This window comes from Anas platyrhynchos, chromosome 4, assembly GCF_047663525.1.
Source record: "Anas platyrhynchos isolate ZD024472 breed Pekin duck chromosome 4, IASCAAS_PekinDuck_T2T, whole genome shotgun sequence".
NCBI classification, from domain to species: Eukaryota; Metazoa; Chordata; class Aves; order Anseriformes; family Anatidae; genus Anas; species Anas platyrhynchos.
In genome coordinates this window covers 64,850,217-64,874,407 of record NC_092590.1, presented here as the reverse complement: position 1 = coordinate 64,874,407, position 24,191 = coordinate 64,850,217, and the positions used below count along the sequence as shown (strand labels likewise).

The following is a 24,191-nucleotide window of genomic DNA, read 5'->3' as shown; positions in this document are numbered from 1 at the left end:
GCTCTGTGGGAATGAGCATGGGGCCAGGCACCTTCCCGGGACTCTGAAACTATGTGGGAGGTAGGCATAATGGGAGCTCTGCTTTGAGGCTGCCAGAAAACCAGATCGGTAGAAATCATTTTGGTACGCATCTGTGTGAAACTGAAGCAATGCAGAGAGAAATCAGGTTGTTGTGTTTACCACATGTGTACTTTAACCGTGTATGAACAAGCTGCGTCCTATTGTCTTGCTGCAGAATGTGTTATTTCCCCAGGAAAAGAGTAAATACTATATTTCCATGCAGGGAAGCAATGGTTTGCTGGATTGGAAGGGACAGCTGGCATGTGTCTGTTGTGGCACTTTCCCTCTGCACGGATGTCGGGATGCAGCACAATGCTGGCTGCTGGAGTAAAACAGAATTTTAATGAACAAGCTGCAGGGAGAGAAATAAAACAAATTTGTCTCTATCCAAGTGATCAGCCACCAAACATGCACATAAAATTCAGATATAGCAGAATAGCAAGTGAGTGTCTGTGATCAGTTTGGATTTTACTTTTCATTGACTTTCTCATATAAAATCTATCCTGGTGCATCTATGTGAATACAAATTTACCTTGAAACTATGCCTAAATCCCAGCCCATTAGTAACCAGCTTGTTATTGCTGCTAGTGCTGTCTGATGCTGTGGCATACCTTACATTTTTTTGTTGTTCCTTTAAGAAGCCTGTTTTATGTAAACAATCAATTTATCTGGTGCAATGCATTTTTGCCTCAAATTGAGGCTGCATTTATAGGCAATATAGTACAATGTGGTTTCCATTTTTCTCGCAGAAAAGCAGCTCACAGAGTTTTCTCAGAGAAGGCAGCAGAGCCTGGGGTTGTGTTGCCTTTTCCATACAGTCCAGCTGTGCTGAGGAACAACTCCTCAGGGGGCACCTCAGGAAGCTGTATCCCACAGCATCTTGCTGGGAGATTGGCTTCCATTGATATTAAATCAGACAAAATTTTAAAATAAGGCATAGAATATATGTATATATTTAATTACTCATGTTGTTGCAATACACAACAAGGAGGGTCAGAATGGGGGGCAAGGTACTGTACCGCACTGCTGTATACCCCATACAGCAGTAAGGACCATAGAGACAGTGTCTGGTGCTGCTTATAATCATGGTAGTGACATGATAAGTTTGGACAGGTGAAAATCCCAAACACTAAATTTTAGTGCTTCCTCCTACTGTTTTGGCATTATGAACTCAAAACGCTCAGTATTCAAAAGGGGGACAAAGCTGAGCCAGAGAGGAAGGATGGGAGTGAAACCCAGATCCACTGAAATCATGGCGAAGTTTTCACAGACCAAGAGGAATCAGCATATCACTGCAGATCTGCCTCTTTTCCTAGGTGACAGCAATGCTATTCACCCACAAAGGGAAATGTGGTAGAAAAATTGCAAACTTTCCTTCAATAGTGACAGGGGACCTCACAAAACTAAATCTGGCCAGGAAGCAAAAATACAGGAGGATAGAAGGGAAAGATTGCTGCATTTTTCAGTGCTGACAATGTGCTTGTTAGTTAGTTTTCCTAGCTTCAGAAGATTTCATAACATTCACTGGGAACTAGGCACTGAAGTACTATTTCTGCCTTCCAAAATCAGAACTGCAATCATATAAAAATAAGTAAATAACAGTTCATTTGTCCTTTTGCTCAGGTTCCTGCCTCTACCTCAGGCCTTTTCCAAGGAGCACCTATCTCAGCCCTTTGGATCTCATGACTTTCATTTCCTGCAGCCTGTATGTACTTTACTAGGAACACTCAAAGGCAATGAGAAAGTATTGACATTTTGATAAGAAAAGCACAGAGATATAACATGCCCTACAGAGCAATATGCTGCCGGCAGACCACCTGGCATAGAGGGCCAGGTTGCCTTCAGAAGGGGTGACTCGTTTTTCTTTCCACTACTTCTTGGTCAATACAACAACAAAGGGAAAATGAAGGGCCTGATCCAAATTTTATTGATGAAGCAGAGAAGAATCTCCCTGATGGATTTGGCTTTGCCATGGATTTTGGCAGCAGTTCAGCCTCTAACATTTTCTACCCTTGAGGAAACACTGGCTGCTATTAGCCCCAGTGACAGATTCTTCTTTTTTCTTTTTAACCTGTAATTCTTCTTCAATTGGAGTTATCTGTAACGTAACTAAGTTAATACTTAGCTCTGGGGTGGCATTTTCATCTTCAGTGTACAATCCTGTAATGAAAACCGCTTACAGAAACTTCTCCCCCCCTCCCCCCCCATGTATCTGACTCTTGTGTAGACTCCAAAACTTATCTATAAAATGCTGTGGGCCTGGACACTACCTCATCACTTGATGCGTTCTCTCCTTGTTTTCCAGTATCTTCTTGACTTTTCTTTGTTTTATTTAGTATATGCACATAGGTGGACAGACAGAAACACATCAAAGCTTCTGTCACGAATGAGCCTCATTGCTTTTAGCAGATGTCTACTTTGACAGATGGGCCTCTCAAAACAACTGCGGCTCCATTTTGTGATGCAGTAGGACACATTGCACCAGCTGGTGTTAGCACAGGGGAGGTCAAGACCTCTTCACATGCCTTTGCTTATTCCTGTAAATCTCTGTGTGGGAAGCATGATTCCAGCTAAGGCAAGATCTAACAAGAGATGGTAGCAAACTACAGAGAGAAATGGTTTTCCTGGTTACATAGGCTAATAAAGAGATCTGGTCCAAAGCCCAGTAGTAATCTCACTTCTAATATCAATGATTTTTATACGAGGACTAAAATTATTTGGCCCTCTGTTTTGTCAAGTGATGATCCCTATCCATCTTGGAGGTAAAATTCTGCCTTGAGATAGGACATCAGTGAGAGCTGAGGGCAACGCTATTCTCTGAGCAGCTTTCTGCAGAAGAGGTGAGTAGTTGTAGGCTTGATGGACAGGTGATTATAATCTGTTTAAAGAAGTGGCTTTTTTTTTTTTTTTTTTTTTTTTTTTTTGAGCACTTGTGAAGACAGCACATCTTCTTGCACTACTTCCTATATATCTTGGCCTAAACTTCATCTGAGTGTGTTTTGCCAAGTGTTTGGAGAATGCAAATGTTGTACACACACTAGGATTTAGACTCCATGAAAGCAACAGGAAAGTAAGTGGAAGAAAAGAACAGGGAAAAGAAAAGCTTAGTGCTTTGTATTTCTATGAAAGGCACTGAATTCCACGGCTCCCCTTCTGTTGTTCATATCTTGCTGTGTTATCTCTAATGTAGTTTATAAACTCAGTACAGACACCTGCTTGCTTTATTTGCACTCATAAGATGTTCACTGAATAAATTGCTAACAACTGCAACAATAATGTTATTGTGCAACAGTGGTATTTACCTTTGCTAAAGCAGACAATGGGGAGTTCCCCAAGACAGAGCAAGAGGTAGGAGCTTATAAGTGCAGCACAATTAAAAGGTGCTAATATCATTAATTATTATTAACACTTGTATTTCTGTAGCAGAAGGAGCTATGAGCAGATTTATATCCCAGTGCTGCACTGTGCTCTTCTAAAGCATAATGAGATCATTCCTGCCCTGAAAAAGAATACATTTAAGACTTTGCTCTTGCAAAGTGTTCACAGATGAAGGACTCATGTACCTCTGAAAAGCAACTAACAGGACTTCTAGGCAATGCAGACAGGAAGAATAACTATTCCCATTATACAGATGGGGAACATACAGATCTGCATCAGCTCACAAAGAAAACCTGCAGCAGAGCAGTGAATCCAAATCTCTTCATGCCTAGTTCAGTACCTTAACTACTAGGCTGTCCTTATTACTGTTTAATATTATCAAGCATTTCCAAATTTTTTTTTCAGTAATGAATCTAACAGCCATGCAAAACTGAGCAATCTAAATTTAATTCTCTTGAACTGATGCTGGATTCAATTTCCTAAAAGTTTAAGATATAAAACATAATACTATGTCTACAGGGAGAATAAAAGAAGAGTCTTAAAGATAAAATTAATGAAACACAGATAGAAAATGATAGTGCGAACTTTCTGACCACCATCTTAATAAAGGATAATGTTCTGGTACACTGAAAACTGTACCAAAATTTTATTACATCAAATACTATGTGACTTCAGGGCATACCTGACTCTTCAGGTGACAACAGTTCTTGACTTTTGAGAACTCTTTTCCAGAATTATTTCACTTCACTCAGGGGAGGTTCAGGTTGGAAATTAGGAGACATATCTCCTGAGAAAGAGCAGTCAGGAATGGGTTGCCTAGGGAAGTAGTGGAGTCACCATCCCTGGGGGTGTTTAACGAAAGGTTGGACGTGGTGCTTAGGGACATGGGTTAGTGGGTGATTGTGGTGGTAGCAGGATGGTTGGAACAGATGATTTTGGAGGTCTTTTCCAACCTTAATGAGTCTATGACTTTTGTTTTGTATATGTTTGTAATTAATGAAATGTAAAATTCATTCAATTTCAACTTTGTTTTTCTGAACCTTAACATTTACCTTTGATATAATCTAAGAATATAAACCAGAAAAAGAATAAAGAGCAATTTTTTAACTGCATAAAATACACATGTGAGATCATCCATATTTTGTACAAACCAGGAATAAAACAACTCCACAATTCCACAATTTCCCCTTTAGTATACTAAACATTTTGGGCAACACTAAAATCTGAAAAGGTCATTTCTTTTACCATAATCTAATATGGCTGAAACTCCAAAATAGTAACACGGCCCTTATACTCCAAAGCATCTCTTCTGTCTGATCTCTGAGGATGCAAGTTTATTTCTTGAACAACTCCTGACTGCCAGCTCTGCCTATACCAAATCAGGCTTTTAACACAAAATATTCCTAATTAAATCTCATGTAGGTTAATGAAGATGGTTGTCAGCCTAATACTATTTGGTATTAGTATACTCTTTAATATCACATGTGATATTAAAATAATGTTTTTTTTTTTTTGCACTGTAAATCAAGTGCTCCAAAGGTAGAAAGTACTAATATTAATGTAGATTTTGGAAATAGTGTCACTACCCAGAAGACCATCCAGTATGATAGCTTTTAATTACTTGATCACCACCTATTTTTCTCAGAAGACCCATGTGTTCTCAGTCCATTGAACTGTTTTCTGCACCACTTGCTAAATAACAACAAAAAAGCTAATTCTTGTAAGCTAAACTAACATTTCATAGAGTGAATAATTTCTCTGTGAAGGAATGCAAAAAGAGCTCTAGACTTTGACACGTAAATGAACTTCTGTATGCATTCTCCAATTTTCTTCTCCTGTCATTTATTCTCCTCCCTCGAACTTTATTCAGGATGCTACCAGTTTCTTGAACATAACTGCTTTTTTGTTTAGTGTATTGTACATGTGTTTACTGATGAAAAATTGAGGCAGGGGAAAACACACAACCTCTGTTGGAATATCCCTTTACCATTATTTCACTAAAGCTAGGAGGCCTCTTACACTTCCAGGCTTCTCCAGCATCCAGTTCCTGTCAGAGTTTTCACCACTGGCTCCTTGCTGCTGATTTCATGCTGATACATGGAGTCCTGTTTGTCTCCTGTATTGTTGGTACAGGTTTTGTCTTTGAATTTTGTGTTAGGTCAGATAATATGGGAGATCACGTCACACCAAGGCCTGTGTATGGAGGTGGCATCTGACTGCTGCTTTCCTGTGATTGCCTAATTTCCTTCCAACACTTTCTGGATCTGCAGTGACTTCCTATGACCTATGTTACTTTGCAGTTTATGCAGCTGTCTTTCTCTTGCTTTTCACAGTTAGGTCAATAGCAATAGAAAATCCACTAATCTTTATGGTCTCTTGATTTCCTTTTTTTGTCCTCTGAGGTGTGGCAGGTCATAATTGCATCTTCTCAGGTGCAGAGTCTATGACCTCTGAGCTGAGAGAGGAAATACTGTGCATATAAAGTAGGGTGCACAGCAAGCACACTCACCCATGCAGTCAGAAATGGACAGCCTTCTCGGATCTCTCAGACTTGCCATTTGTGTCTTCATTCTCTTCAGTATTGACTCTGTCTATTACTGTGATTGAACCTGGAGGGGAGATGTCTTGTGCTAGCACCCTGCTTGGTGTTCAGGCACCTGAGTTCTGCTTCAGCCTTCTGTGGCTCTGTACTTTAACATGGTGTAGGAGGTATGCCATACTTCTGCATAACATAATTGCAGTTTCTTGCGTGTCCTTCAGACAGCACATCTCCCCAGAGGTAGAGTACTTCCTTATCTTGAATATCCAATTAAAATGAAAAAGAGCTTTTCCAGAGATGGGCTACAATTTCTAAAACTTCTCCTTGCTGGGAAAAGAAAGACCCTTTTAACACTACTCACTGTCCTCTCCAAATTCAGATAATAAAGTAGTTTTTTTCCACTAACTTTTATACATTTATTCATCTCATGATGGAAACTCTGAAGTCTGCACACATTGCTGCTTGCTCCACACTGTATTCATCCTACACTGGGCAGGAGTGAATTTATTTCTACAGCACTAGGTCTTTGCAATCTCATGAATTTTGGAGTGCAAGCTTTCTTTCTGCTACATTCTCATCAGTATTACATTCATCGGAGCCACAGAGATCCATGTACTGTACAAAAGCAGAAAGAGGTTCATCCAACTAAATATTGGTCTGCTATGCAGTGGTCCACATCTAAGCTCCTTTAAGGCTATCTTACTGGACAGAGACAAGAACTCTTCCATCACAGTGCAATTCCACCTTGACAGGTAAACTAGGTCAGCTGAATCACTGCTTGAAAGTGCCTGTTTCTTAACACAGAATGTAAAATGAGTCCTAGGTGACTTGCTCATTTGCTGGCATCTGCACTGTAGATGTGTACATTTAAATGAGATGAAGACCACTCCTTGAGCCTGTAGTAACTCTCCTAATCAACTATCATACTACAGCACAGGACAATTGGTGATGCCCACTAGCATGTTTTGAGTGCAGCAACTGATGGTTTCCTTATGAAGCTTTCCAATGAATTTTCATCATCCCACGCATCCACCTAACCCTCAAATTAAACAGATGAATCAAATTTTCTTTAAAAAATATAGCCAATAACCCATTTTCTACGACAGTAAATCTTTCTAAGAAACCTACCAACAAATGGTTTAGCTTTCTGGCTAATGGACAGCACAGCTGAGGGCTGTTCTACTTATCAAATTAGGGTCCCATTGCAGAAGAAATACTAGATTTCTGGAGCCAGAGTGATAATAAGCATAAAGTCACTAGATCTGTAACCACCAAGGTTGCACAACAACTAGCAGTGGTTACAGATGTAAAAGCATGTCTCTTTTCTTCCCTAGATGAGCTTTGTAACCCCTTTTGGGTGATGTCTGCCATGTCAAATTTCAGCTTGAACAGCTGAAGTTTGGCAGAGAGTAAGCAGCAGAAAATGGGGTCTCTTCAGGGCATGGGCTGGATGGCATTAATAATAGACACTGCTACCAGCTCTTTCCTAGCTGCTCCTCACTGACAAGGCTTTATTTCTTGTCTTTCCTATGCTTAATTTAAAAATGAAAGATTCCTCATAATCCTTCGTGGTTTTCTTGGATCATTTAGGTTAGGATAGTTAAGTTGAAATATCACTAACAACATTTTTTCATTAAAAGGGATCATTTCCTTCTTTAACTTGCAGAATCATACTCTTACCGATGGAGAACCATAGGCAGGCTTGATCCTTGTAATAATAAATCTGAGATTCCCAGGTTCTGTCTTTCCTGTTCAGGCCCTGAGCAGGTGAATCGTCCAGAAACATTGCAGCAAGACCTAGACAGTGCAAAGGGCTTGGACTATTCCTTTGTGCCTGTCTACTTTGCTCCTTACGAACCTAGGATCCATCTTTTTTTTTTTTTTCTTGGATGTTAGCGAGAAAACAGTTTAGTCTCCAGTTCCTCCTCTGACTTTCAGCAATGCAATACCCCTGACCTCCGAATGTCTTTGAAAAATCCTCTGCTAATCCTGACATTTTTTTTAGTTTGCAGCTATCTGACTGATTTATAACGGTTTCAAAGGGAAGTGAGCACCCCATCCATTATCAATCAAACCTCACCTCTTGCTAAGCTGTAGAAAGACTATTCCAGCTGTAAGGCTGTTACTCACCAGCCACCATGTACCAGCAGAGAGATTAGAGGTCTTGAACTTTACAGAGTACATTCTCACAGTGCTTGCTGAGTTATGTACTGTTGCCACAAATTCCCATGCATCATGATGAGAGTATGCTATGCTTATGCAGGATAGTGTTATTTTCAACCAAATTTCTGGTGGTACAGGATTAGATAATATATTTTCATGCTGGTCTGCTACTTGCAATACCACACATATCTAACAGCCGGAGGAAGCTTCAGAATCTCAGGACTCCAAGACTAGCTGGTATCCACAAGTTACTGAGGGTGGAATTCATTTTACCTGACTTTAATCTGAAAATCAAATGTCTAGCCCAAGGAAGATTGGGATGGCTTTTCTTGTGGCAGATTTCTTTCTGAAGGTGGTTGTTTAGTCATCCTCAATAAATCTATAAGGAAGACTTTTTTCCCCAGGAACAAGGCAAGGAATCTCACATAGCTTAAAATTCAGGGTATGTGTAGCTCCAATAGATCATACCCAACTGCCTCAGCTGGTGTGACACAACTCCACCTCTTTTGCTAGTACTTTTAATTGGTCTAGTGTTGGTCAGTGTTAGAGAGCCGCAGAGAATTTGCAGGGCTGCACAACAGGAGTGCAAGAGATGGCAATTAATGTTTTCCTTGTCCCTCCCTTGAAACCCCTTATGTGATATAACACAACACAGTGCTGAAATGATATGATAACAGCAGTTCTGAGCCTCCTGTAAGTGAACCAAGGTTAAAGACATCTTATGGAAACAAAACATTTTAACTATAAATAAGGAAAAAAAAAGGCAATTAAGTCATTTAATACTTGTAAACCTCTTCCCCTCTTTTTTTTTTTTTCCTTAGAAAATATTATTTCATCAGAAAAGAGACAAATATCACTTTAAACATATATATATTTTTTTTTAAATGCTACTATATATGTGTATGTGTGTGTGTGTATATATATATTTGTGAAATAAAAATTCAACCTTCAAGCAGAGCCTGGATCCAGATATTTCATCATGAAATCTTGTGGGATGGAAGGTACTGGAGTGATTCATCTGAAACCCAAATTATGTGGGATCAACCATTCACCATTTTACTCACATGCTTAGCCTTACGCAGACTCAAGACCTGCTGCACTGCATACAAACATAAGCTCACAGTCCAGTTTCCCAGATCTCACCAGTTGCTGTGCAGGAGCTGCATTCTGCACAGGTTTTCTGTGTGTTCTATGCCTATGACAGATGGAACATGAGTAACAAAGCTTGTCCTAAGCTTATACAATACATTTAAATGCAATGTGGAAGCTTATTTTTGCTACAGACCAAATCCTGCTCACTTATTCTAGTGGTGAATTTCATCACCTTGAGTGAGATTCACCACTAAAAGATGAGTTTTTGCAAGAGATCAAAACAGGTTTCAATGACATTTGGTTCTAAATCTTTGTATGATAAAGCAAACCTATAAAACTCTACTTGCCCCCACCTTCTCCCCTCTTGATTTACAAAGGTGGAAACTTTCAGGATGTCTGAACTGGAGACAATAAAACATTTTTCAAAAACACATTAAGAGTGTCAAAAACCACCTTTGAGATGAGTAACATCTTTTAAAGTAATGGGCTAAATCAAACCAAAACCTTTGCTGACATTTTGATTGCATTTGTGTTAGTCGGTATAATGAAAAATTAACTTTACACATAAAAAATTTATTGTAGCTTCTTTTATTGCCTAGAAAGGAAAGTTTAGTGTAGCCAACTGAACCATGCTTCTTCATGGGTTGTCACTTTATACACTTTATTATTGTAACTTATGGGGATGTTTGTAAGCAAAGGAGTGTTATTTATTCTGCAGCACTCCCATTTGCTCACTCGTTACACTCATCATGGCTCTCTGTAATAAACTTCATAATATCACACATTAATGGGGTTATTTAAACTATAACTACTATAAGTTAATGTGCGAATGCCTTGCAGTTTTCCCTTGTTTACTTGCAATCCTGAAATAATGTTTAGGATGTGCTCAGAGTCTGGGAAGAATCATACAGTTCAGTGCAGTAATGTAGGGGGAAATGTAGAATTATTTAATAAATATAGAAGAATTGACATTAATATCTGTGTATCATTGGGTGTGTCTATTCATTAAAATGATCGCTTGCTACTTGTGGCAGATAAAACATTTAGTGCCATTTCATGCAAATTTCTCTGAAAAATACTTGCCCAAACCAGTGCAAACTTTGGAAATAGTATAATGTTGTTAAGTTTCCATTTATTTATTTATTTATTTATTTATTCTAAGAGTTAGCAGAAATGAGGAGCTAAACTGCAGGTACCTGAAGACAAGAAATCTGGTGATTAACATTATTATTTTTTTATTATGTATTTTCTTTTGCATTATGACCAGATCCATAGACCTATAATCCTCCCACATACTCTCTGCCTCAAAGATATTTTGAAACAAATGTTTGAGAACTTAATAAGTAATTCTTAGCAAAGTCATTTTTATAAGAAACAGGTATTTTCTATATAAAAGCAAGCTGAATATTTTTTTCTTTTTCCTTGAAACCAGAATGTGTATACTTGGTCAATAATGTAGGAAGTATCTGAGTGTTGAAAACATACCAATATTCTATTGCCTAATAGAGATAATCAAACTTCCCACAATATTATGACTTCGTGCTAAATTTGATAATCTTTAATCTGATTTTTCTGATGATAATTATTAAAATTCATGAGTTTCACACACTGCAACTTTCTTTAAATAATTTTAGTAATCTAATGGAGTATAAACAGTGTGTATTAAAAAGTTGATCTGATGAAATAACATCACTTTCAAAAGCAGATATTCCCATTATTCAAAAACAGACATTGATTTTTCAGAGTACTTCCTGCGCCTCCTGAGAATGACAACTCATGATGAGGAAACCTCTTGGTAAAAGCCAGTGATATAAATTTGAAACACCATTTTACATGACGGATGATAGCTATTAATTTACAAAGAGATGTGTGTGCTTTAGTGCATATGCCTATAAGTGAAAAGTCAAACATCAGAACAGCTTCAAGCTTAAGTAAGGAAATAAATGGGTGGAGGAGATACCAAATGTGCCTTGAAGGTCAGCTCCTCCCAGTTTTAAGTGAGCTGTCCCTGGCATGCTTGCAACTACACTGCTTCAGATTTGGGTTCTCTCCTCTACCCCCCATCAGTCCCCCCCTTCATTATAACAGATAAAAGAACAGGATCTTCTGTTTCAAAATGACCCAGAAAAGTTCAGACCAAAGCCCTTTTGAATTCCATTATCTGAAATGCAGAAATCCTCTATGAAATGCTGCCAAGCATTGCTATGGCAACATTATGTCACCCAGTGACAGAACAAGTGTTGTAGCATTTAGCTGAGACCATGTTGCTGCCTCCATAAGCAAAAAGAAGATTTCAAAAGCAAGGGCCCAGCTGGGCAGAAGGACATCTGTCATCTAAGCATTTTCTTACACCTTCAGGGGGAGAGAAACTGCCTTTATTTGTCATCACCAGACACTGGGCAGGGTCCAGATCACAGACTCACAGCATGGCTGAGGCTGGCAGGGACATCTGCAGGCCAGGTAGTCCAACGCTGCTCCAGCAGGGCCACCAAGGGCAGGCAGATCAGGACAACATCCAGGCAGCCTTTTAAGCTCTCTAAGGAGGAGAGTCCACAGTCTCTCTGGGCAACCCATGACACTGCTCCATCACCCACGCAGCACAGAAGAGCTTCCTGATGTTCAGAGAGAACCTGTAGTGTTCCTCTAGTCATGTCACTGGGTACCCTTGAAAAGAGCCTGGCTCCATTGTCTTTGCATTCTCTTCTGAAGTATTTATAGACATTGATATTTACATACATTAGAAGCACTGGCATGTTTTAAAAACTAGCTTAGGCTTCCTCTGTTGGTCCTTGCCAGATTTTAGATTGTGCTTTAAGCCTCTGTGAGTTGGTCCCTTTTGCATAGCAGCAGCAGCAGTTCTGCTGTGGGCCTCAGCCAAGAAAAAACTCTCAGTCAATGAGCTTTTCCATCTAAACACCAGGAGGCACTTTACTGTGTGGGTGCTGGAGTACTGGAATATAAATTGCCCAGACAGATTGTGGAGTCTCCCTGCTTTGAAATCTTCAGAAGCCACCTGTATGTAGTCTTGGGCAACCTGCTCTGGGTGGCCCTGCTTGAGTAGGCGTGTTGAAATAGATGACCACCAGATGTCCCTTCCAGCCTCAGCCATTCTACGATTTTCCTTCAAGCTTTTGATAATCTTCAGAGCAAGACAACAAGCACAGAAATTGCACACAAAATCTGCTACAGAATGAACAAAAATAAGATGTTTTGGCATGGACTGTAGGTGAAGAAAACAGGAAAGGAACAGCTAGAAGTTTTGGCAATTAGAAGTCCCACATATGAGCAATTTCAGCATCTAAAGGAGTTTGACTGTAGTGCACATACATTTTCCTCTCTCTTTTTTTTTTTTTTTTTTTTTTTTCCCACGTGTTTTTGGCTTCTGTAATGCCTCCAAATTCTAGAACTCAGAGTGAATGCTCGGAGGTACAAGGCAGAGCCAAAGCTGTGCAATGCTTCACTGAGGGTATTTTGCAAATGTGCATGTCAAAGTTCTCACTAGTTTGAATCTGAGCTCACAGTCCTTGAGGCATCAGTGAAACTAACACCTCATAATGAAACCCGGGCAAAGCTGCAATGCAAATGTGATTTCAATATTTACAGCAAATCTCAAGCACATTTCAAAGCTGTGAGCCAGCTCAGCTTTGTTGGGTTTTATTTGGATTTACGCTGAGAATACTTGGAAAAGTTATAATTGGGATATTCATTTCTTCCATTTTCTTCAAAAATAGGCTAGATTGCTCCACATCACTTGTAGTATAAATAAAACAATATTTGAATGGCAAGAAATTGTAAAAATCACAATTAAAAACACTTGAAATAATACAAGACTTTAAAGTATTCTTTCTTGTGCTGATATTCTTAAGGTTTCACTTTTTTTTTTTTTTTTTTTTTTTTTTTCCTGGAGAAATCTTAAAATATTAAATTGAAATAGGCCTCTTATCATCTTTGCTGGTATGATGCAGGAAGCCCAATTTCTTCAACTCTACCCTGCTCTCTTCTTGCTGATTTACAAACAATGTATGTTATTGTACATCTTCCTTTCACACTAGGTCTATCAGTGTGATTCTTCGCCATATCATTCTACATCTCACTCATTTTGTAGACCTACTGAACTCTGGTTTAGTTGGTATCATGGTGATTAAGATACCTTTCCAGACTCTGATTTTTCTAATAATTATCAACTGTCTCTTAATTTCCACGTATGTGAATTCATATTTTTCCAGCTAAGTCCCATTGAGTTTTTCATCAAAGCCTGCCCTTCTATTGACAATCTGCCTTGCCTGATTATCTATATAACTATTTTTTGATATGCAATTTTGCTGCTTTACATTTTAACAAAGGTATCACCCTTACCTGACTAAGAAAGATGGCTAATTCTGCGTCTGTACTTCAGTGGTGTTTATTTGTTTATTTATTTATTTATTTTCCAGTAAAGCTGTGATGTTTTCCAGGGCATAATACAATTCCACACCATAACCATCTGGGTTGAAGTCAATGAAGGATAACCTAGGTTATCCTGTTTTTTCACTTTGGAGGACACTTGTTTTCTTTGAAATCAATTATGATTACTCTTCACTTCTTGAGGATTTAGCTGAGATCAATTACTGTTCAGCATTGCTCAAGTGTAGTTTTTGTATGAAGACACTGAACCTTGGATTCAGACACCCACCTTTAAGGACCCTCATCTGGAAACACTTGTAATGGGGATCTGGTCCTGCAGGACTATCTTGGATGGTACACATAGTGCTATGTTCAGTGACAGTGAAAAATGTGAATGAATCAGGCAGCAGAGATCAGGGGTTGTTGCTCAGTCCAGCTGATTCTAATGGTCTGCTGCAAGTCCTGTTTCAGTGGGCATGTGTTAACTGTTTAGCTGCAGTCATATTTCACAAGATTGTCGAGTTAACATTACATGAATTATACACGGTTTATAAAATGATTATTTAATCAGTGGAAAATTAAGTTCATAGATGTTTTCCAAATCTGAACTAGGACATTCATCAGCAGAACTGCTAAATTTTTAATCAACTCTGCTGTGCTTGATGTAGCTATCATTCTAAATTGCCCTCTCTCTGCTGGTCCTCTTGTTGCAAAATATATCTTAGAGTTATCTGTTCTCGTTGCTAATTGATTTCTTTTTCAGCTCGGATTTAAGGCGAATGGCACATCATCCAGTATTTTCATCAAAGGACAGTCTTATTTACTTTTAACAGAAGTGCTTCAAATATTAGGACAAGCAAGTTCAAATGCTGCCCAAAATTCTTTGCTTGCTTCAAACTGTCAAATACTAAGGGGTATTTCTTAAAAGCAAACTTGTGGGTGAAACATAAAGAGGAAGTATTTCAAAGATTTTTGCTTTTCTTGAAGATGAGGAACAATTTGAAATACTCTAATCCAGGTATGTTTGGGGATTTGGTTGACTAACTCATTTCTGGAAAAGGGCAATACAGTTTCTCCAGGTATTTAACCATCTCCCATCCCATTTAAAAACTCAGTCACAAAACCAATTTTTCCTGTTCTGTAAAAAAGCCTTTGGGAACCCTATTTCATGAAAATATTGAAAAAAATACGTGTATATATATGTTTCCCAAGATGAGAAAATTTCCAAAGAATTTACCCTGGGAATAACTTGGAAATATAGCTACTAAAGCTTGTTAAAGCCATGCCAGGTAGGGAAGAGCCAGTAATAACTTTTCAGCCCTGGTTTCTCATGTCCCACTGAGCAAACATTTCAAGACAGCCAGTATCAGAAGATTAGAATTATTTTCTGAAAGAGGTGCGTTCATTTATCAACTGGGTTGCACATATGACCCAGTGTTCTTTAAGGAATTAGGGTACATGTAGGAAGCTAAGAAATCTCACCTTTACTCATTTGAACAAGTACCTAGCTGAATTTCCTTGCTATCTGTCTGCACAAGCTCTCTATGTATTTTTAAGCATCTGAAATTCACTCATCAACAGAATAAGGTACAATCCTGTTCAGGAGTTGAACCTGTTATTCAATGATTCTATGACTGAGCTATATAACAGTTCTAACACTCTGAAGTGTTTGAGCCCTCTTTATTTCTTGCTCTTAGCAATTTGGGCTGCATAATACCTACATTTCTTCTAGATATTAAGAGTGCAAACCCAAGTTTGTGTCTCATTGTAACACCATGTGAGGTTGTGGTTCTGGTGCTGAAGTATGCATAATATGTGCACTTGTAGAAAATTTAGGTGAACATACATCATGATTTATACCTCCCCAGAGATATCTGATGCTGCATCATTGTTGTGGGAGAAGAGCACTACTTGCTTAGAAAGACAGGTACAGCAACCTCCACCGCTCCTTTGCTTCTGCATTTCAGAGGTCCTCCAGCTATTCCAAGGTACTGTATATTGTGAAGTTTTCTTTACAACCAAATGTTTTGCAGCTCATGTATAGTTTCATATTTATAACATATATCGCCTATCACTACTCCACATCTTGTCAGTGTGTCATAATAATAATAATAATAAATTAAGAAACACACACACACACAAAACACCAAACCACACAGAGTAAGAAGGCAGCCCTTCTCTAACCCAGTGCTTAACCCTTCTGCAGTTTGGGCCATGTGGCACCTGGAGGCATTGGCTGTGCTTCTCCAGCTCGTTCTGCACATAGTTAACACAAGGGAGCAACAGAAAGTACAGTAGTATTTAATAGGTTCTGAGGTGCACAATATATCTGAGTAGGAACAAGTGATAACCTTGGATGTTAGAGATGCTTTGGTGCATATACATTTTGTTCTGAGTTTCCATCTAGAGGATCTGTACTGCTCAAGCTCTTCCCTTTGTCCTTATTCTCTTAAATTATTGTGTGCCTTATGTAGCAATATTGGGAAGAGATTAAATAGAACAAGTGGAATCCTCTCACATATGCATAATCCAGCATCTGTTTTGAAACAATTCTTTTCAAGCAATATATTTTGAATACCATGTTCATTTTATGAACATATTTCTTCACAGCTTTGTTATTCATTCAGCTAATATAAAACCAGTGAAAATAAGGACCAGATGCTCAGCTGGAATAAAATTTACACCAGCTGAAGATCTATCCAGAGTTACGAAAACCTCCTATGGTGAAACACAGATGAAAGTGTCAAGCCACAAAATGTTATTTCCTATCAGTCTGAAACCATGCAGAAAAACAAAGATCTGCATGGGTTCGATGGAGAATTATAAATAAACCTTCACTTATTCAAGACATTTCATGAGCCATTTTTCATCTCCTGACAAATCTGAGATATGTTTTAAGTCTCTAACAAAACCATAATGATTTGAGATTTTGTAACAAAATTTTTGCATTTGATTTTTTGCAGGTAATGGTCCAAGATTATTTCACTTATTCTCATCCACTTCCCTACACTTTGAGATTATTCTGTACACAGACAGAGAATATGTATATATTTATGCATGACAAATACTGTTTGTTCATACTGCACATCTAAGATCAGATAGGCCCAAAGTATGAGAAGGTTTTCAAATGAAATAGCTTAATCACTTCCATATTCTGCAGGTCTATTTTTGGCAATAATACTAGGCTCTGGTTTGCACATGTATTTATTTAATGACAGTCTCTGTTCTTAAATTGCCAATTGTATTGCTGATTTTCTTTTCATGGTAATAACCCAGGTCTTTCACAGTCTTTGTATTAGCTTGTTGTCAGGGTTGTTGTTTTCTGTGTTGATGAGGGTGGGGGTTCTTCCTTTTTTACCAAAGGTTGCATTCATCAACCTGGAGAAAAGGCAGTTGTTACAGACTTTTTATTTTATTTTATTTTATTTTATTTTATTTTATTTTATTTTATTTTATTTTATTTTATTTTATTTTATTTATTTTATTTTATTTTATTTTATTTTTTATTTTTTTATTTTTTTGTGATTAAGCCCCATTCCTGCAAAGACTTATCCATGTTGCTTACTTTAGAGATGTGATCTGTCCAACCAAGACGAGAGGATTAGCATTAAGGACCAGTATAAATCTTATCAGTTTAAGAATTTAAGTAACATTATATATATATGAATCTAAAGGAATTGATCTAGTGATAACTGCACATTAAACAGTTTCAAAGTGTAATTTCAATTATAGGAAGATTCATCTTGAGGTAAAGTTCTGTGCTGGAACTTACAAGGTTTGGGTCAAGACCTGGTTATTCCCCAGACTCATGCAACAGCTTTGAGTAAATCACTGAAGTCCAGAAACCCAGAGTCATTCAGCTTCCTAAATTCCCTGTTTCGAAATTTCTCAGATTTAGGTGCCTAGATGTTCTTGCATAGGTAGACAAAATATCTTGCAGCTGATTTCAGTGAGGTAATGAGTGCAACCCATAAGGAAGGAAAGTGGAGGTGCCCTAGTGTATCTGTGGTGTTAGCACATGTTTCAATTCCTTACCTGTTAAGGAAAAGCAAGGCTGAATCCAGGTACACCCTGAGTCTATCAGAGTAGGGTTCATTGTCATTAGTCTTAAAGATGTTTTCAGACACAATCTTTTTACAGATATCTTAGATTATATTTAATCTAGCTACTAGGTGGTCTGGTCATGCAAGTTGACAATAAAAATAAAGATGAATGGTGAAATCAATATTTAGCTACTCTTTAAATATGGTCTTGTAAGTATGTGCAAGCTATACTCTGTGTCTGTCTACATTCATGTACATTCAGCACTACTGGGCTGATTATACTATTTGTAGTCCGGAGAATTGTGGGAGGCTAAACAAAGTTTTGTGAGCTCTCCCCACACATGTCTTCAGCCAAATATGAGTCAGAGCTGCACCGCTTATTACAATATTATTAGCATAAGTTTCTTTAGCAAAGTAGTAAATAATTCATAAGGAAATCTGCAAAAGCAAATGTTTGTCTTTTCCCCCACTTTCATTGGGTTTGAAGAGAATTGTTCGCTTTCTTCAAATATTTGGTTTAAAAATGCACTAAAAGTACATTGTTTTCCATTCTACCTGGCCTGTGCAGTTTTTCTTTTCTGAGTAAAATATTTGAAAATGTGGTGCAATAGAGAAAGCAAGGATAGTGTATAGACAACTGATGTTCTTAATCTATTCTTAAAAGAAAGCAGGGCATAAAAGATAGAGTGGATCTCACCTTACAAGTACCTAGCACCAGGTCTGCACTGTTTTTAGACAGCTAATTTCCACTGAAGTTTTATCATATGCTTGCACACTGGTTTAAAACAGCACTTTGACACCTGTGCCGTAGTCACACAAAGCAGAGAAAGTCAGAATGCCCACTCTACTGGACACTGTAAAAATTAAAGGGAAACACTGTTCACCAGACTGCTTACAGTTTTATCCAGTTTCTCTTAATCTAATTTCTGCCAATACCTAGCATTCAATTGTGATGCAGTACCTAGCAATATAATTATGGAAGAACCCCCAAAATGTTGACTTAGAAGAGGTCTGTGTCCTGTAATGGAAGAATGTTCTTACTTTTTTCAGAGTTTCAAAAGGTTATCTCAGTTCCAAAGAGTAAGGATGCCTCCAGACTGCTTAATTTGACAACCTAACATATGTCCAGCCCTTCTGCAAGCCTCACACAACATGTCATCCTTCTGGGAAGAAAGAGGCGAGTGACACAAGCAAACCTTAAGGAAACACAGTTTGAGCAGATGGTGTTAATTCCAAAGTCAACTCATTTACCTAAATTTGGTTCATGTCAGGAGGGACAAATACACAAGATGGTTGGGTCAGTTTGAACTGTCATTTCCTAGAGTAGGTTTTTCCAAACAGGGGTGAACTTTTCCATTTTAGTTTGAAATGTCAAGTTCAACTAAACCAGGTTTAAAGACTGCCACATCTGAATGCAGGTCAAAGCTAGAAGATGAATTTGTTCTGCCACTGCGACAGCCAGTTTCAGACTGACTTTTACATGCCAAATCCTCACAGACAAGAGAAACATGAAGAATTTAGGGAGAGAAGGAGAAATGGAGTTAGTGTCTTAAATGATTCATGTGTTCACATTTCACCTGAGAAGAAAAAGAACTTTTAAATGTTGCTAAAGAAAATATAACTCATGGGAGAATATTTCTTAACCCAAGAGAGTAATTCTATAATTAGGAGGTTTAAAAGTCACCTGGGAGGTCAGTAGCCAAGGGAGGACTCATCTCCTTTGATTTTAGCAGTTGAGAAGGTAAGCAGCCAGCCTAGGTTGGGTGTCCATGCTCCCATGATGATTAACAGAGGAAAGGGCCTGTCTCCAGAGGCAATGTCTGGGACATGACTTTGTCTGGAACCACTCCTCATAAAGGTTCTATTTCTTTGTGCTGAATCTGGAAGGGAACCTGAGCATTGTCTTGCTCTAGTACTTATTTATTACATGGCCAAAAGCAAGATAAAGTATGTTTTACCCTCAATGGAAACTTTATATTCCAATTAATAAACCAGGCTTATAAAAATACAATTTCACTTCTGCTATGTTCTCAGCCGAAGCCTCACATGTGTCTTAGCTGAACCTCACAGCTTGAATCTTTGACAGCTTCTCTTCCATTGTAAGTTTGTACAGCACCAACCACACTGCTATCAGACAAATAAAAAGAATAATAAAACTCAATCATGCTTGTATATATAGAAGGCCAATCAATGTAAACACAGGGTTCCTCTAAACAGGAGAAAAGCGGAAGCCAGATGGCATGAAATCATTGATAGCTGTTTCATAAACTTTTCCTGCAATCAAATCTAATTGAAATAACACTAGATTGTAGGCTTTAGCAGGTGGGCAGCACACACAGCTGTTTCTGCTAGATGATTTCCAAAGAATACATACATAAAACATTTCACAGGGACTGACATACGGGAAAAAAGGTTAGCCCAGATGGAATGCTCTCTTTCAGGCTTTATTTTACTGACAGATTTCTGAAGCCTGACTCCTTAAAAATATGAACAGGAGCTTTTTTCTGATACTGTTGAACCGATTACAGTCATATATAATATGGTTGGGAGCTATGGCTTGGTCATGCGGTGCCTTCAACTGCAATCTGTATTTCAAGGAAAGGCAGAGCAGAGAGGGACCTCCTAGTGTCCAGTTTATTGCTTTGCACTGAGGTAGGATAAATATAACTGAATCATCTCTGAGACATGTTGCTGTTTCATAAAAATTCCCCAGGGAAAGATTCCACCAGCTTCCTAGCTAGTTTATTGCAGGCTTTCCTTGCAATAAGAGTTAAGTATTTTATTATATTTTATATCCTAACTTCTAGTCCAGTTTTTAATACCATTAAGCAAATGTCCACACAAGGTTAAGCAGAAATAGTTGATGTCTTTCTTTGTTCTAATTGTTTACATATTGAATATTCTATCAGTCATTTCTCCCCTTTCCACCCTTTTCTGCAGAATCCCACTGCAAGATGCACAGATGACCTGCAAGAATGAGGAGGATTTTCACCAAGAATTCAAGCATCTGGCTATGGCAGGGTTTCCCATGGCTGACCAGAAATCTAATTCAAAGGTTTGGTCTGAATTTTACTTTGAACTTCTGTTTGCATTGGGAACTAAAATGAAAAATAAAAAATCAACAAAAAACAACCAACCAACCAACCAACAACAACAACAAAACCCAACAACAACAACAAAAACAGCCAAAAAACTGTGGAGATGGCAGGGAAAATTGGGAAAAAAACAACTTATGTGGATCAAATGAGAGCCTTTGGAAAGGAGAACAAAATGAAAGAAAATGTGTAGGTCAGTGTGTTCTAGATGGATGACAGAGTAAGACTACTCTTCAGCAACAATTATTCACACAACTCATGATCTTTATATAAATATAATACATAAGTATCAACATGGTCTTTTCTATTACTAATTGCATCAGAACCTGTGTTTTTAACACTTCAGTCCTAAGGATCAGAAGCTCTTTCTCTCTCAGTAAGACCACAGTTTTTAGGAAAAGATTGATGTTTTTCTCCCTACCTTTTGGGTCTGTGCAGCCCTTAGCACAATAGGGCTTGATCCATAACAGAATGAGTAAGAATGAAAGATTCAGTGAAGCATTTGTATGCTTTAGCAAACTAGATCTCCATCAGCCCATTGTGGGGGAACATCTACCGGGAGTCTCAAAGTACTGGTGGTAACTCTCTTAACAGCTGCACAGCTGTATATTGCCTTGCCCTGAAACTATATATACAGGACAGATCAGGACAGAAAAGCTGTCATACACACAACTGAAAGTGCACAACAAGGTACATTAAGATTGATCCATTCCCAAATCAGACATGAGCTAGCAGGTTTACAATATTGGCCCTTAGGAACAACATACTCCATGTCAAGGAAAACTGCAGGAATAAAACAAGTTTATCAGTAATTAATAATGGGCAACATACCCTTGGCTCCCAAAGTAAGTGAGAATATTGAAGGGATCATATTCCCCCCTTATATAAACAATAGCACATTGATCCTATATTTCAAATCAAATGTAAATGGGCTGAGGAGTGAATAAATAAGAGTGAAAGGTGTAAGAGAAACTGGTTGGTAAATAAAAAGAAAAAGGGACTTCATGCTACTCTCCCAGCTCTGAATTATAAATACCTCTTTTGTATCCCTCCCCCACACACATGTACATGTATTTGTACAGTCACAATTTCAAAGAGCTTGCAAATGGTTTGGTCAGACACCGGACCACTAAAGATAAAGAGAACAATTAAGAATATTGCATAACTGAAAAAAGAGCATAAGGGAAAAATAGTACATTACATGTAAACTATATTATTTAATAATGATCTCTTGGGCTACAGGAGTCCTTGTGGAAACTCCTTTGAAAATGTTCATTCTGAGATTAATAGCAGCTAACCTCCCCTTCCTGCCCAGTATATTAGAAATATAATATATACTGGTAGTATATTAGTTAGGCCAGGAACAGAGGAGGGGAGAGAAAACATCATTATATCACTACACAAAGTCCTAGTTTTAAATGCTAAGCATGACTGTGGCCACCCCAGTTCAGAAAGAAAAACATATAATGAAAGGCAGTAAGGAAGAGGTTTGAAATGGGTTCTGTCCAAAGAGATATTAAGCAGAATTGCATTTTCTAGCACATGGAAAAAAAAAAAAAAAGTTTCTGGTTTATAAAATGATGAATGGCAAGGAGAAAGGAAGGAAGGGAATGATGGTTATTATATCTCATAAGACTAGAACATGGAGGCACCAAATGAAACTATCAGACTGCAGGCTTTACACCAAAAGTACTTCACATAATGCACAACCTGTAATGCCATTGCCACAGGATGCTTTGGAAGCCGAATTATAAATGGGCTCAAAAGAAACTCAAGGAATAAATATCTGATGTGGGTTGGTAAAAATGGCGGTGTGGGTTGGGAGGTCCAGACCTGCAGAGGTGTCCCAGGGAGGTGCCTCCATGGGTTTTCCCTGCTCTCAGGCTTCGTAGGAGTGTTCTGTAACCTCTGTCAGAGAACGGACATGGAGCCATACAGACCCTTGCTGCTTCTAATGCTGCTGCAAACACAGCTTTTGGATTAGTCCAGAAATTAGGTACAGTCCTCCAGTGAAACAAACATTCTCCTTGGAGAGAGAGAAGGAAGTAGACAGCAGCAGCATGGAGCAGCAGGAGCAACTGTACAAAAGGTAGTGAGAATCAGCCCTGGGGTGATATGACTCTGCAAGAAATCAATGAGTATGAAGCAAATGCTTTTAAAGGCACCCATCTCAGCTCTGTGACAGACAAACCAGGAACACTCAGAAAGTTACAAAAGATCCAAAAGAACAGTTGATTCCCTGTAGGGGAGAAAACAAAGTGTTTACAAAGACACAGAACAGTAAATCATCAAAGTGTTATTCTGAAAATATTTCAAAAGTAATGTTCATTCCTACATTTATATGGAAGACACAATAAAGATAGGAAAAAGATACAGGCCCTGCCTTTAAGGGCATTTGGGCTGAAGCAGATATATCATGTCAAGTAACAACAATAGCAAAACATCAATGAGGGAAAAAGAAGGTTCTGCAAGAGAAGCAGAGGCATGAGCATTATATATAAGTATATCTTGTTATTTTGGATTAAAAGGAAAAATAGTAATCATCTTGTTTATTGACTTTGTCTCTTAGGCTACTTATGGGGTGTATTTTGAGAGTGGTCTCATGGAGGCTGATTATGAGAATGGGTTTGTAAGAAGCAAAGGAAGACAAAAGGAGAAATGAAAATAGAGAACAGTAGACATAGAAACAGGTGGGACCTCATACAGATCCTCACACTACTTTTAATAACAGCTAGTTCTCATATAGAGTTTTTCAAGCGTAGATTCTGAAGTGTTTGAAATTGAAGCCTGAGACAATTTCCTCATATTAAAAATGGAGAAATGATTTGCTCAAGGTCACTCAGAAAAAAAAAAAAAAAAAAAAAAAAAAAAGCACCATATTCAGGCAGAGGATTCACAGCCTCTGCATACTAGTGTCATGCTGCCCACAAGCCAAGTTAATCAGCTTGGACCTGTCAACTGTGAGGCAATGTGTTAGGAATTAATTTATCAACTGCTCTCTACATAAAAGGCATGCTGAAATACCATATCAGTCCATTTGTAGGGAGAATTGTCCTTGGTGGGGACAGTTACACCATGCAGGGGTTTACTGGGGGTAAGAAGAGAGTTTAAGCTCTCTTCTCCTCCTTACTGTAAGTAATTGATGTAACACGAGTATCCAGATCATAGAATCATAGAATATCCTGAGTTGGAAGGGACCCTTAAGGATCATCAAGTCCAACTCGTGACACTGCACAGGTCTACCCAAAAGTTCAGACCATGTGACTAAGTGCACAGTCCAATCTCTTCTTAAATTCAGTCAGGCTCGGTGCAGTGACCACTTCCCTGGGGAGCCTGTTCCAGTGTGCAACCACTCTCTCTGTGAAGAACCCCCTCCTGATGTCAAGCCTAAACTTCCCCTGCCTCAGCTTAACCCCGTTCCCGCGGGTCCTGTCGCTG

General features: G+C 38.4%; 1 long non-coding RNA gene across 2 annotated transcripts in view; it reads left to right on the top strand.

Annotated features, from left to right (window-relative positions):
- Positions 1–24,191, top strand: part of LOC101797833 (uncharacterized) — a 139,198-nt gene that overhangs the window by 103,236 nt on the left and 11,771 nt on the right. For both annotated transcript variants that reach the window (XR_011809235.1, XR_002400819.4), the window contains exons 3-4: positions 15,484–15,603; positions 20,599–20,713. This is a non-coding gene — a long non-coding RNA (uncharacterized lncRNA). The remainder of the gene's footprint in view (positions 1–15,483; positions 15,604–20,598; positions 20,714–24,191) is intronic.